The sequence below is a fragment of the Canis lupus genome, chromosome 6 (assembly GCF_003254725.2).
Source record: "Canis lupus dingo isolate Sandy chromosome 6, ASM325472v2, whole genome shotgun sequence".
Classification (NCBI taxonomy): domain Eukaryota; kingdom Metazoa; phylum Chordata; class Mammalia; order Carnivora; family Canidae; genus Canis; species Canis lupus.
The window spans coordinates 66233056-66239361 of NC_064248.1; the positions used below are offsets into that span (position 1 = coordinate 66233056).

The following is a 6306-nucleotide window of genomic DNA, read 5'->3' on the forward strand; positions in this document are numbered from 1 at the left end:
GTTTGTGAAGCTACTGGTCTCCAACTGCAAAGCATGCTCTCCCCATCTCGTCCCCTCAAAAAACTGTGTGAAGAATGAGCCAAGAATCATTATTAGCTTTTTGACATATCAGTTTCTAATGAATGTATTATTTATTTTGAAATACCAGTGGCATGCCTATTAAAGGGAAACCTCCACCATTGTTTCTGGCATGCTATGATTCCTTGCAGTGCAAAAATAATGTATACAGAGCCAAAATTTCCAGGCTGCTTTGAATGTAAATTCATAGATAAGTTTAATAGTTAAATGAGTTCTAGGTAGTGAGAAACTGATGTTTATATATACATTAATTATAAATGTCAGTCAAAATACAGATGTATGAAATTAAACTTTCTTTTTTTTCTATTACTAAACATAATTTGTAACTTGAGCCCCTATTTCTGACTCACTCAAGTATCCCCTAAGTAAACTCAAATTAGTGTTAGTCACTTCTGGTTTTTACTAAAACAAAGGATGTCCCTCTCTCACTTGTCCTCAGAATACATCTAAATTAGAAGGTTTATGGAATCCCCATGAACTGGATGGTGTGAAGACAATGAAAATGCAGGCACCTTCATGACGATGAGCAACCTTTGACCTCTTCTAGACTCTGCGGAGATGTGAATCATGATGCTAGGTCTTTAATCATTGGTCTCATTTTCTATGGCATCAACTACTTCTATCCACAGCTGACACTGGCCATCGCTTCTGTGATTCATGCCACATACAGCGATAGTGTTCCCCCAGTCACCAAAAAGGGACCTTGTTTTATCTGGTACCCCTCTCTCAGCTACTTTGAGCTCATCAGCCTCTCTAGAAGGCCTGGAAAATATTTGGAAAGATTACCAATGTTTTTCTGGAATGATGGAAGACTTGGGGATCTATTTCAGGTCTTCTTTTCCTAGGCACATCTCCTCCCATTTTCTGCTTTTTGATGAGGACTCATGTTGGTACAGGGACCTTCCTCTCTCTATTTCTTTCTCCTTGACTTTCTGGTTACCTGCTCTTATTACTCCTCAGGTTCAGAGGAGTGGGCTTATTTCCCTCTAGCCCATGACACATTATCATCATTGGTCCTTACAAAACATTTCTGTGTATACTTGATTTTTCTCTGTTATCTCAGATCCACATTTCTGTGAATAGTATTTGATATATATCCTCATATATGTATCTATCCTGGCAACACATGTACTGTATTCTTGTGTGTGTGTGTTTTGTTTTTTTGTTTTTGTTTTTTTTTACAATCATCTGATTTATTTATTTTTTTTTATTTATTATTTTTTTTATTGGTGTTCAATTTACTAACATACAGAATAACACCCAGTGCCCGTCACCCATTCACTCCCACCCCCCGCCCTCCTCCCCTTCTACCACCCCTAGTTCGTTTCCCAGAGTTAGCAGTCTTTACGTTCTGTCTCCCTTTCTGATATTTCCCACACATTTCTTCCCCCTTCCCTTATATTCCCTTTCACTGAACTGGAGGGTATTATGCTGAGTGAAGTAAGTCAGTCGGAGAAGGACAAACATTATATGTTCTCATTCATTTGGGGAATATAAATATAAATATAAATATAAATATACAATCATCTGATTTATAGAAAGATGCAACAATACTTAAAATGATACAAAATACTGATTTCAAAACATCAAAAAATGACTATATTTAACCATACTCAGCTCGTAACAGAGCAAATGGGTAAGAAGAATAATTCATACTATAGCATATTGCTAATATGAACTGGTAACAGAAAAAGTTGGTAGAAGAAGGCAGAAAAACTCTATCTTTTAAGAATTAAAATCGAGGGGCTTCATAATCATCTGGCATCCGCTCAGTGTTGTACCTATGGTTAGAAATATACATGATGGGAACTCCAGGGATCTTCTGGATCCTTCGTTTAAGGTCCTGGTCAACTGTAACACTTGTGCTGAGTTACTCTGTACTAAGCAGTCATCTGCATAGGTTCCTTTGTGTGTTTATGGCAATCGTTCAAATCTTGGATCCTTGGCAATCCTTAGAGCCACTTGATACCTTTGCCCCAGTTTCTCAGTTTCAGCCATTACACAGTCAGTTCTACAGGGATACACTTGGCATACAGTCAGTCCATCATTGACTGTACTAAGTCAAGTTTGGCTTTAATGGAGAAGTTGATAAAGTTGGTATCAACCAGGATGTGGTAAGGTGGGCCCAGCTGTATGTTATATTGGAAGAATAAGCAGGAAGGATGTTGGGAGACATCTCTTTCCTTGAGTGCACTGAGATCTTTCTTTTCTTTCTTTTTAGGTTTTAATCTATCCTTCTCTTTAAGCGTCTGATCTTGGAGACTAAGCATTCGCTTCATGGTCGCATACTTTCTTGCTTTCTTTTGCCTCCCCACGTTCATGCCACACTCTTGTTTCTCATGTATGTGTTTTAAATTTTTATAAATAGCATTATGATATAAATCTCACCATATATATGATTATATATATGTATATATATATACATATACACGTAAACTTTAAGTTTTAAAGTATATTCATGTTGCTGTAGGAAGATACAGTATATTTTGTTTGTTCCTACCTACTTCATAATTTATATCTACCACATTTTAGTAGGTTGAACAGTATGAGACTGATATTTTCTTATAGTAAAAATGGTCAAATATTAGCAATTTCATATGGTTCAACTTAAGCTTACCCATTCCTCTATTAACAAACAACTAGGCTGTGGCCAGTTTCCTGCAAACCCAAGCAGTGTTGATCAGCATGCTTGTGCATCTGGAGTGTATGCCAAGAAATGACACTGTTGGCTAATGCTCATTTAATTTCATTGAGAACTTCCATATTGTTTTTGAGAATAACTATACTACGTCTCTGGATGTCATAGTATAGTGTCATTTCAAACATCACCAAGGTGGCAAGAAATAAATCCCTTGGACTCTTGGACCTCTCCAAACCCATTTGGTGTATTTCTCCTTTCCTATAAATCAGGGCTTAGCCAAAAAGGAGGGTGCTCTGTTCTCTGTTGATGGCAGGAGATGTATGGGTTGGCAATACCGATACAAGAAGAAACCTTGGTTAATATTCCTAAATGATATCTCATTATATGTGGCTTCATTTCGAAGTCTTTCAGTTCTAATAACAAATCCTAACTTGAATTGTTTTAGTCAAAAAGTAAGGATTGAATGTCTACACTACAGAGAGCACAGATGCGTTTGGAATCAAAAATTTTAGGAGCTCAAAAGGTAACAGGACTTTTTCCTTCTCTAGTCCTCGTCACTTTCTTCCTGTCAGCCTAATTCTCTCTTACTATTTTTTGACTTTTTCCGTATAGTGGAAAAGAGTAGTTGACAGCTTCTGAGTTTCATCCTACCAATTTTCTGCCACCCGAGAGAGTTTACCTTTGTCACTCAGATTCATTTTGAAAAAAAAATCTTTGGGAGTTCCCTGATATTCCTACGTTAGATCCGTGCTCATTTCTGGATCATTTGACTTTAGTCAGGGTAGGTGCAGGGCTTTGTATAAACATTTTAGTTTTGAAGGTGTCACGTGCATGGGGGAAGAAGTTCCAGGAGAGAAGATAAGCAGGGTACCTGCTGGCTTAGATGCCGAGGAGGAAGCAACAGTGTAAGGGATCTGTCGTGTGCCACCACACTGCAAGAGGAACATTCACAAGGCCATGTCTCCTGGAATGAAGTTTCTGCCAGTCCTTTCCTCTTGGTCTGTGTTCCTCCTATTACCACCTAACACAACTGGGGAGCTTCTTAGAGAAGGTTTTCTGGAATCTCTTCTAACACTGAAGTGTCTAAGTAAAACCAAATGCAGCTGGAGGGGGTGGGTGTCTCTGGACCTTGGTGCTCCACAAACCATCGTTAAAAAGGAGATCCATGGAAGCACTTTGTATTCCTGGGTTTTCCAGAAGAGTTAATACAATGACTCTGCATGTCAGAAATTGTTCTCTTCAGGATAGCAGAGGAGTATCTATTTTCTAATCAACAGGTGAATTTTAAACTGGGTAAATCCTGTTAATGCTGATGTAAGATGGACCAATCCTTAATACAAATTTTGGGGGGGGGTGACTGGGAGGAGGTGGTGAGGTAGGTATCAACCAGCAATGACTACACAGGTTCAATCCTTATCTATAGTTAATGGCAGGGGTGTATAAAAGGATTGTATATTTTTTTTGTATGGCTTTCTCTTTCTCTTTTCTTTCTCTCTCCTTCTCAGGCTCTCTTTTTTTAAGTGGCTCAGAATAACCTCCTGTGGCCAATTGTGGGTTGAAGATAATTAGCCTTTAATTATCACCAGTTACATTTTCACCTGTTCCACTTGCAAATCCCCCAGAACTTCTAGTTTTCCAATTAGCGTACTCATCCTCCAACAAGCAAGTGTGGGGAAACAGCCTCTCCCTTTGGGAACAAACCCCTTCCCCACTAACCTTTCAAGTCATATTTTAGCTAGTGTAAGAACACCCTGGAGAGGATCCGCTTATTTTTATTTGCAATATCTGTCTGCAGAATCTCAGATCAAATGTGTGCCCTCAGTGCAGCAGCTGAATCCAGGTAGACATTGGGAATACTATCTCTGTGGAGATCAGAATAATGAACATTATGGGAGAAAAGAACAGAAGAATTAAAATTCACTCAGAGGCAAAACCTTATTTACAATCTAAAGAGTTTTCAACTTCTGTTTTCCCTTTTTGGTTGCCTATGGATAAAAGTCAAATGCAAAACACTGGAGTGGGGAGAAAAAAAAATTCTGAGACTATTTTTTCATCTTCTATCAGGGGACTGAATCTTTATGTCATTCCAGCAAGGGAGAGAAAGGATCCTTGGCTCACACTGAGGAAGGTAATGGTGGCATAAGCTTGGAAGAAGTAAAATAAATCAACAAATACATAAATGGGTGAAAAAACTTACACAGTTGAGAAGAACTCATTGGCAACAAGCTGGCAAGTGTAAAATAAAACACTCACTGATCCTCCAAAAGAATATTACAATGGGAAAAAGGGAGAACTCTCTTCACAGACCTTTTGAAGTTCCACATCTCTGTTGTTGTATGGTGACACATATACACCTGATAGGAAAACTAGAGAGAATCCTTTAGAAAGGCTCTTTGGGGAATACGTACTCATTGGCATGCTAATCATTTATCAGGATGCAAATAATTTAAGGATAATGTAGCCGGGGTCCCCAGAGTAAATAATTTCCTTTCCATTACTGTGTATGACACAAATACCCACATTATTGTCCTTGAAAATTACAGCACTTATTTAGTACACTTTGACCCCACAGCAAGTTTTGTCTTATTAATCCACACTTTAAAGCAGGTGAGCGGAAGAGGTTATTTTGCCAACTCACAGATGAAGAAATAGAAGACGATGGGTCAGCCTGGTTACAGAATGACTAATACATATGGTATCCAGGATTTCTAAGCTACCGATTTGGCTTACTGTTCATTAGTTCTTCATGTGAATTTTAATTAAGTTGTCACACTTCATTCTAATTGTAAGAAATTAAAACACACACACACACACACACAGTTAATGTGTTATTTGGCCTAGTATCAAATAGCATAGTATTAAAATTTAATCCAATAAATAAATAAATAAATAAATAAATAAATAAATAAATAATCAAATGTATCTTGCACCTCGCAGTACACAAGCTATTGAGACAAGTGTCTTGAGAAACTCGTGTGCAAAGAGTTATGTATGATAGTCCTTTGGAAATGGCAGGATTTGCAAGTCGCACAAAGCAAATTCCGTGGCATAATTTAAGCCTCCAGTTGCCAGCATTTTTATTCTTAAATTATGGGGAAGGGATGATATTAAAGGAAGAAAGAAGGAGTGGGGGGAGTTTCCATTCGGAAGGAATCAAAAGATGGAAGAAGCAAGAAATGAACAATATCTATTTTTAGCTGCTTGAATTACTTGCTATGCCCATATAAGCTATTAATTTCAAATGAGAGGGTGATTTGCCTATGAAGGTAATGAGTTCATATGGAGTTTTATTATTTATATTTGAAAATGCTGAAAAGGGGATTACATTTTGTAGGCCTGAATATCTCTCTTTTCTATGGTACTTCCTGCGGGGGTTACATGTACTTCTGACCTGGGTGAGAGTAGGGTTGCAGTTTATGATCACCCTGCATCATTGACCACTGTTGTGGGCCTCACTGCTTACACAGTGCTTCCTCACAGATAGGACCAACCTTTTTCTCATTGCTACATATCCCACTGGTTGGGCCTCCTGATGCTTTTGCTTCCCAGAAGCCAATGGCTTTGTTGCCTGACACAATCTTTTTAGC

General features: G+C 38.2%; 1 pseudogene; it reads right to left on the reverse strand.

Moving 5' to 3' along the window:
- Window positions 1-1810: 1810 nt before the first annotated feature.
- LOC112679120 (rRNA-processing protein FCF1 homolog) lies at window positions 1811-2387 on the reverse strand (annotated as a pseudogene).
- Window positions 2388-6306: the final 3919 nt, after the last annotated feature.